The sequence below is a fragment of the Entelurus aequoreus genome, linkage group LG05, assembly GCF_033978785.1.
Source record: "Entelurus aequoreus isolate RoL-2023_Sb linkage group LG05, RoL_Eaeq_v1.1, whole genome shotgun sequence".
In the NCBI taxonomy this organism is placed as follows: Eukaryota; Metazoa; Chordata; class Actinopteri; order Syngnathiformes; family Syngnathidae; genus Entelurus; species Entelurus aequoreus.
In genome coordinates, this window is record NC_084735.1 from 87,007,091 (window position 1) to 87,016,345 (window position 9,255).

Consider the following 9,255-nt stretch of genomic DNA (forward strand, 5'->3'; position numbering starts at 1 on the left):
ACGGAGTGCTCGACGAGGAAAAGAGCGCGGCATATTTTTTTGCTGCTTGGGCTTGGTTTCATTGCAGCGCAGCAATCCTACAAGGAGGCTGGAAAAGGGGGCACCGCCCCTGCTGAAGAGGCTGGGACACCCTGTGGCAGTTTGTTTTGGAGCCCCCGGCATGGAAGGTGGGTGACTTCCGTCCCAATGCAGACTTGGAAGTCTGCGTGTACTGGGACAAGTCAACCTTCCAGGTTTGCACTTCAGGGCGTTTGTTACATTCCTTCAAAACAACTTAGTGGATGGCCATGTGGTTCTGGGTCCAACCAGAACTACTGCTCTGCTACTTTTTTGTAACCATTCCACTTGGTTTGTTCCCCCCCCCCACCATGTCTTAAAAATGCGTGTGCCTTTTTTTGTTTTTGTTTTTACAACCATGTCCTTTTGCGAGTGTATTTATAATTTATTGAACACGTCCGTGTAGCTGTAGAGCAGGGGTCACCAACGCGGTGCCCGCGGGCACCAGGTAGCCCGTAAGGACCAGATGAGTAGCCCGCTGGCCTGTTCTAAAAATAGCTCAAATAGCAGCACTTACCAGTGAGCTGCCTCTATTTTTTAAATTGTATTTATTTACTAGCAAGCTGGTCTCGCTTTGCCCGACATTTTTAATTCTAAGAGAGACAAAACTCAAATAGAATTTGAAAATCCAAGAAAATATTTTAAAGACTTGGTCTTCACTTGTTTAAATAAATTCATTTTTTTATTTTATTTTGCTTCTTATAACTTTCAGATTGTATTTATTTTTTATATTTTTTTTTTTTTTTTTTTTTATTTTTTTTTTTTTTTTTTTTTTTTTTTTTTACATAAATAAATACAATCATGTGTGCTTACGGACTGTATCCCTGCAGGCTGTATTGATCTATATTGATATAGAATGTATATATTGTGTTTTTTATGTTGATTTCATTAAAAAAAAAAAAAAAAATTATTTATTTATTTTTTTTAATTCTTGTGCGGCCCGGTACCAATCGGTCTGCGGACCGGTACCGGGCCGCGGACCGGTACCGGGCCGCGGCCCGGTGGTTGGGGACCACTGCATTAAACCATATCCAATTGTATTTACAATCAGAAAAGTATGTTAAAATACCGTCTAAACACCAAAAAACGGCCATTTGGAATATTCCGCTCCGATCACCTTCAATCATTTCCGTAGATTCTAAGTCACTCTAGTAACACTTCTGCTCTCTGACCATATTATTAGGTCAGTCATACCGCAAAAATTGTAAAGAGATGTGCTGTTTATTATTCACAATCCTTATGAAAGACAAGATGTTTTTCTTTTTTTATGCATTCTAAATGGTAAATAAATATCTAACAATTGAGGGTCCTCTCATCATACGCTCTAAAAACATCCAGAAAGCGCCAACAACACCCCATTTACACGTCGGGACCTGAAAACCAACCAAATATGAGTGATATTGTTATTACACGCGCTGACGCAGACGGACTATTTTAGTGGCGCATTGGCAGCAGCGGGCTACTGCTAGCTTACGCTGCTATTGTTGACACACTGCTTCTGCTTGGTCTCAAACTTGCTAAAAGCATACTTGCCAACCCTCCCGTTTTTAGCGGCAGACTCCCGGTGTTCAGCCGGAGCTGGAGGCCACGCCCCCTCCAGCTCAATGCGGACCTGAGTGGAGACAGCCTGTTCTCACGTCCGCTTTCCCACAATATAAACAGCTTGCCTGCCCAATGACGTCATAACTGTAGAATGATGGAGGGCGAGTTCTTGGTTTCTTATGTGGGTTTATTGTTAGGCACTTTCATTAACGTCCTCCCAGCGCGGGAACAACACACAACAACACACGTCACGTTTAGTCTACCGTAAAGCAGTTTGTCTGCCGTAAACAGAAATGTTGTGACACTCTTAAACAGGACAATACTGCCATCTACTGGATAGCCTCCAGAACACTGAAATGCAAGTATTTCTTTTATTTATATGTATAATAAAATAAATATATATATATATAGCTAGAATTCACTGAAAGTCAAGTATTTCATACATATGTATATATATATATATACATATATATATATATATATATATATATATATATATATATATATATATATATATATATATATATATATATATATATATATATATATATGTATATATATATATATGTATATATATATATATATATATATGTATATATATATATATATATATATATATATATATATATATATATGTATATATATATATATATATATATATATATATATGAAATACTTGAGTTGGTGAATTCTATCTTAAATATATTCCCATCTTAACCCCGCCCCAAGCCCACCTCCGACCACGCCCCCCCACCTCCCGATATCGGAGGTCTCAAGGTTGGCATGTATGTAAAAGTCAATTCTAGATGATTAATTCATGCATCTCTCGCCTGCTAGTAGACACATGTGGCCACGGACCAGACTGGTCCACTTTCACATCCCTTGAGATGGTGAAAAAGGAACTTTTTGAACCCTTTGTGAGGATTGCGATTGAATCTTCATCTAAACGGAATTATGTGAGCGTCCCGTCGGTCGACATCTTAGCGAGACTGGAAACATTTATTTTGTTTTATTATAGTTTACTATGGTTAGTTTGTATGTTCAGCACTTAGCAATGCTGCTAATGCTATAGTGTCACAATAAAGCTACATCCGTTTAGGACTCAGCTTCTAAAACATATTGCTCATCCTCTTTGTGTTCGGGCTCAAAAATATAATAATTTTTCCCAAAGTAATCGCTGTTGGCTCTCAGAAAGTGGGCTTGATTAGCATTGTTGTTGATGGGGAAGGGATCTGCGGTTCCTCATTAACTCTCAAAATGGCTCGGGAATCTCCGCGAGATTGATAGTATTTGGATCAGAAACCGTTTATTCGCACACTTTGAAAGTCTTCTGGTGTCATAAATCAGATTTATATGATAGTAGCTTCAATATGGAGGCAACTTGTTTTTCCACTCTACTGTCGCTTTAAAGTAAGGGGCAGGATGGCATCCCGTCATGGTCCCAGAACTGCACAATCTCCTTGTGTATCGCTGACCCCTTCAGCTGTTTGTAACAGTGCCAGGCCATTGTACAGCTAGCTTCTCCGTCTTTTACCATCAAATGTCATATACTGTGCTCAAGAAATGTTTTCCATCGGATTACTGTAGTCAGCTGGAGGCGTGTCTTAATGAAATTAAACAATGGATGTCCGCTAACTTTTTGCAACTCAACGCTAAGAAAACGGAAATGCTGATTATCGGTCCTGCTAGACACCAACATCTATTTAATAATACCACCTTAACATTTGACAACCAAACAATTAAACAAGGAGACTCGGTAAAGAATCTGGGTATTATCTTCGACCCAACTCTCTCGTTTGAGTCACACATTAAGAGTGTTACTAAAACGGCCTTCTTTCATCTCCGTAATATCGCTAAAATTCGTTCCATCTTGTCCACTAGCGACGCTGAGATCATTATTCATGCGTTCGTTACGTCTCGTCTCGATTACTGTAACGTATTATTTTCGGGCCTCCCTATGTCTAGCATTAAAAGATTACAGTTGGTACAAAATGCGGCTGCAAGGCTTTTGACAAAAACAAGAAAGTTTGATCATATTACGCCTATACTGGCTCACTTGCACTGGCTTCCTGTGCACTTAAGATGCGACTTTAAGGTTTTACTACTTACGTATAAAATATTACACGGTTTAGCTCCAGCCTATCTCGCCGATTGTATTGTACCATATGTCCCGACAAGAAATCTGCGTTCAAAGAACTCCGGCTTATTAGTGATTCCCAGAGCCAAAAAAAAGTCTGCGGGCTATAGAGCGTTTTCTATTCGGGCTCCAGTACTCTGGAATGCCCTCCCGGTAACAGTTAGAGATGCTACCTCAGTAGAAGCATTTAAGTCCCATCTTAAAACTCATTTGTATAATCTAGCCTTTAAATAGACCCCCCCTTTTTTAGACCAGTTGATCTGCCGTTTCTTTTCTTCTCTCCTCTTCTCCCCTGTCCCTTGCGAGGGGGAGTCGCATAGGTCCGGTGGCCATGGATGAAGTGCTGGCTGTCCAGAGCCGGGACCCCGGGTGGACCACTAGCCTGTGCATCGGTTGGGGACATCTCTGCGCTGCTGACCCGTCTCCGCTCGGGATGGTTTCCTGTTGGCCCCGCTGTGGACTGGACTCCCGCTGATGTGTTGGATCCACTGTGGACTGGACTTTCACAATGTTATGTCAGACCCACTCGACATCCGTTGCTTTCGGTCTCCCCTAGAGGGGGGGGGTTACCCACATATGCGGTCCTCTCCAAGGTTTCTCATAGTCATTCACCGACGTCCCACTGGGGTGAGTTTTTCCTTGCCCGTATGTGGGCTCTGTACCGAGGATGTCGTTGTGGCTTGTACAGCCCTTTGAGACACTTGTGATTTAGGGCTATATAAATAAACATTGATTGATTGATTGATTGATTATTAAAACAAACGTGGATTACAGACGCTATCTGGAGTCTTTTCGTTACGACAATGGATGGGCATGGCTGAATAAAAATGCGTATGTAATGGAGGAGTGTAGGTGTGTATGTTTGCATGTACAATATGTTTGTCCCCAGTATGTACGCGAGCCAGAGTACAGCCACCCAGAAAGCCTGACCCAAAGCAGCAGGTGCGATACCCAGGGAACGAGGGACCAACAGGCTGGCCAGGGAAAGGAATCGGCCGGGCGGGCCGTAGACAAGACAAACCTGGCTGAGGACAAGGCACGGGAGAAGCCGGAGACAACCATCCCCCAAACCAGCGAGAGCAAAAAGACAGGACTAGCCCCACAAGCAACCGGACCCCCACAAGCAACCGGACCCCCACAAGGCCACCACCTCAGCAACTGGCTGCCAGGCAACCCCGCAACATGGCACACCGAGGCGCCACGACAAACCCCGCGCAGGGTCTACACCAGTGGTTCTTAACCTAGGGGTTCGGTGAGTCGGGCTCAGGGGTTCAACGGAGGTCAAGACACACCCGACTCATCGTGTAAATAAAAACTTCTCCCTATCGGCGTATTACGGATACGGCAACAGCAGACTGATTTGCAGGTGTGTCATTTGTGGTGAGTTTATGTTGGTTTTGTTGTTTGAACAAGGTGATGTTCATGCACGCTTCATCAAGTGCACCAGTAATAAAACATGCTAACACTTTAGTATGGGGAACATATTCACCATTAATTAGTTGTTTGTTAACATGCAAATTAGTAACATATTGGCTCTTAACTAGTCATTATTAAGTACTTATTAATGCCTTATTCGCCATGGCCTTATTATAACTCTAACCCTGGCCCTAACCCTAACCAAATAACTCTAGAGCAGGGGTGTCCAAAGTGCGGCCCGCCACACATTCTGGAAATACTATTGTAAAAATAAAAAAGAACATTAAAAAAAGTGGAATGAGGTGAAATCTAACGAGAAAAAGTTGCAATGTTGACACAAAAGCTGCCATGCAGGCTGTTTTGTTTTTTTTGGTCTTTCTTTATTTTTCTTTTTTTGCCATTGCTCAAAAAAAAAAAAAATAATGACAAAAAATCCATGTTATAATGAATTATTTTCAGGGCTCCAATTACTTCAAATATTTCACTTTAGTGGTAAATATTGCATATATTGTGTGGTTGCCATATAAAAACATCAAAGTTTTATTTGACAAAAGCGCATAAAACAAACAAAATAATAGTTCCAGCATAAAATGGACAGATATATCTGAAGTTGATCTCGTAACTTAAGTGTTGAAAGTCAAAGAAAAACCTAATAAAAATGTATCACTTTATGAGTGGGGCACCTTTTGGATCCAAAATATATTTAGTGATTTTTTATTGATCTTTTCACTGTGATTACTCAAAAATATGAAAGAATTAAAATCAATGGTGTCCTGCATTATTGATCTTTTAGGGCTCTAATGACTAAATACTGCATATTTCAGTTTTACTATAAAAAAAACTAAGTTGTTTTTGACAGAAAAGCCATAAAACATTTTTTTTCTAAATTTGTATTACTTTATATCAACTTGAAGTTGATATAGAGATTTACTGTAAGCGTTAAATAATTAAAAAATAATAATAATCTGACTTATTTTTAACATTTTAATGACTGAGACCCTTTATGGTCCCCGGGACCCCTAAAGGTAAAATAAACTAAAAAAAATCCATATATTTTGTTATGGTTTGAAAATGAAAAATAGCAAAATGGCCCCCACATGCTTTAATTTTTCCGTGTGCGGCCCTCAGTGGAAAAAGTTTGGACACCCCTGCTCTAAATTAAGTCTGTGTTACTTAGAATATGTTCCCCTAGTGTCCAAAAAACTCTAAATTAAGTCTGTGTTACTTAGAATATGTTCCCCTAGTGTCCAAAAAACTCTAAATTAAGTCTTTGTTACTTAGAATATGTTCCCCATACTAAAGTGTTACCAAAAACATATAACTTTGTCTTGAATTTGGAAAAAAAAAGGAGGGTTGGGTGAATGCGCATATGAAACTGGTGGGGTTCGGCACCTCCAACAAGGTTAAGAACCACTGGTCTAGACCCATCAGGCCCCCACCCAGCCCAGCATTAATCTCTCATTTAAAACAAATGTAGGTCACAAAGCAGACAACATACAGTTAATGAAATATTGAGAAGGTGAATACCAGCGTAGGGTTGCTATGGCGTAAAGGGCAATTAATTAATTAGTTGTGGCTTGTGCAGCCCTTTGAGACTTTTGTGATTTAGGGCTATATAAATAAACATTGATTGATTGGCCGATCAGCTGGCACTTGAGACTCTAACGCTGGAGCAGCACACAGAGAGAGAGAAGCACCTCTCAGTACGGCAGAGGCCAAATCATTCATTAAAGCAAATGTCGTGAAAGAGTAGCAATTCCACTTGGCATGAGCACAACAGGAAGACATTTATATGTAATACAGAACACAGTAGGAGCGGGAAGAACTGAATTGATTAACGTGGACTTCAAAAAGTTGAAAAACTTACTCGGGTGTTACCATTTAGTGGTCAATTGGAATATGTACTGTACTGTGCAATCTACTAATACAAAGTTTCACTCAATCAAGGGCCAGCAACTTGAGGGTTCCAGGTTCGATCCCCCGCTTTCTCCATCCTAGTCACTGCCGTTGTGTCCTCGGGCAAGACACTTCACCCACCTGCTCCCAGTGCCACCCACACTGCGTTAAATGTACCTCGACGATCTAGATCAGACCTGGGCAAATTAAAGCCCCGGGGGCCACACGCGGCCCATTAAGTTTTTCAATCTGGCCCGCCGGACATTCCCAAATATTTTTTTTAGATCTCTAAGATGGAAAGTGTAGCTGCCATTATGATGTGCACTCATCTTTTATAATGACCGGAAGTCTTCAACTATACTAACTCTTTCAATGCTTGGAATCTGCACTTTTGGATGATATACTAGTTACTATGGTCATCTAATTAGTTACTATGGTCATCTAATTAGTTACTATGGTCATCTAAGTAGTTACTATGGTCATGTAATTAGTTACTATGGTCATCTAATGAGTTACTATGGTCATCTAATTAGTTACTATGGTCATCTAAGTAGTTACTATGGTCATGTAATTAGTTACTATGGTCATGTAATTAGTTACTATGGTCATGTAATGAGTTACTATGGTCATCTACGTCACAGCAGCTCAGACGAGGCACCAAGCAGTGTGGGCAGGAAGTGTTTCCACAGACGCGGAAGGAGATTTTCACAACAAAGTTCTAAAGCTTAGTGATGTATCATATTGTAGGTGGCTTTATGTTGTACCCTTGAGTTTGACTTTGAGTTTATTTGGAACATGCAAGCATACAACATGATACATCACACATGCATGCATACAACATGATACATCACACATGCAAACATACAACATGATACATCACAATTTCCAGTTTCTCTTTTCAACATGTTGGAAAAGGAGTAGGAAGAAGCAGAGCTTATTTAATCCCACCCCTTTTTCTTTTACATAACAGTTGCAAAACTTTTTGTTCACTTCCTGTTCACGATTTATTCACAATAAACTCCATAAGTAATCACAATACAAATAAATAATAGTAAGAATTGAATAATAATAATTGGTGAAGTGATGAGATAAGTAAGATTACTTTAAGAATGAATGAATGGATGGATTAAATAAATTGAGAATGTTTGTCATGGTTCTTCTTCTTTGTACTTTGTAAACACTTTAAAGTTTGAAGAGTTTCTTGAAGTGGATCATATTAGTACATTGTTGGATTGCTTTGCTTCATCCATTCACGTTCATATTTCACTGTTTGTTGCGTTTCACTTCATTGTAAAATATGTCGATGGAAAGGGGGTGTGACGTTCATATTTTGTCAATATTCCGTGTTTTATCGCTCATAGAAAAAATCAAAATTCCATTCCGTTTTTTTAAGGCGGTCTGTCATGACGTTTTTAGCATTCAATCAGACATTATTGTGAGGTTTTGTATTAGTGTCCCTAAAAATAGATATACCGGCCCCGCAGACCATTTTTTTTCTCTAAATGTGGCCCCCCAAGTCAAAGTAATTGCCCGGGCCTGATTTACATAATAGGTTTCACAATGCAAAAAGGGCTTTGAGTCTCTAAAGAAAAGTGCTATATACATACAATTAACTTCGCAAAGAGGAAGGAATGACATCACGCATTAGATTAGGGCACACCAGACTGAATAAGACATTGCACCAAAAATTGTACTCGATTACCGAGTAGCGATACATTTAAGTAATATGAGTCATACCAAAGACTATAAAAATGGGAGCCATTACCTCCCTGCTTGGCACTCAGCATCAAGGCTTGGAGTTGGGGGTTAAATCACCAAAATGATTCCCGGGCGCGGCGCCGCTGCTGCCCACTGCTCCCCAAGGGGATGGGACAAATGCAGAGGACAAATTTCACCACATCTAGTGTGTGTGTGACAATCATTGCTACTTTCATCTTTAATTTATTTCAGGCAATGACACAGGAAAAGTACAAGGTAGACAACATATAATAAGCAATAAGTCCAAGTAAAAATTAGTTAACAAAATAATTACTTGAGCAAGAGTAAGTAAGTATTCAAATATTGAGTAATTTCTGATTTATTTAATGTTTTGTTTTTAGGCTACAATTGTTGTGACTGATGGCTATCCGCAGTGCGCCGCTCGTACGCTAGGGGGCGATTGTGGTCATTTCATCTCGTTAGCTACGTTACAATGAAGTAGAAGAAGA

At 40.0% G+C, this 9,255-nt stretch overlaps 1 pseudogene; it reads left to right on the plus strand.

Moving 5' to 3' along the window:
* LOC133651211 (cAMP-specific 3',5'-cyclic phosphodiesterase 4B-like) overlaps positions 1 to 766 on the plus strand; it is an 81,174-nt pseudogene extending 80,408 nt beyond the window's left edge.
* Positions 767 to 9,255: the final 8,489 nt, after the last annotated feature.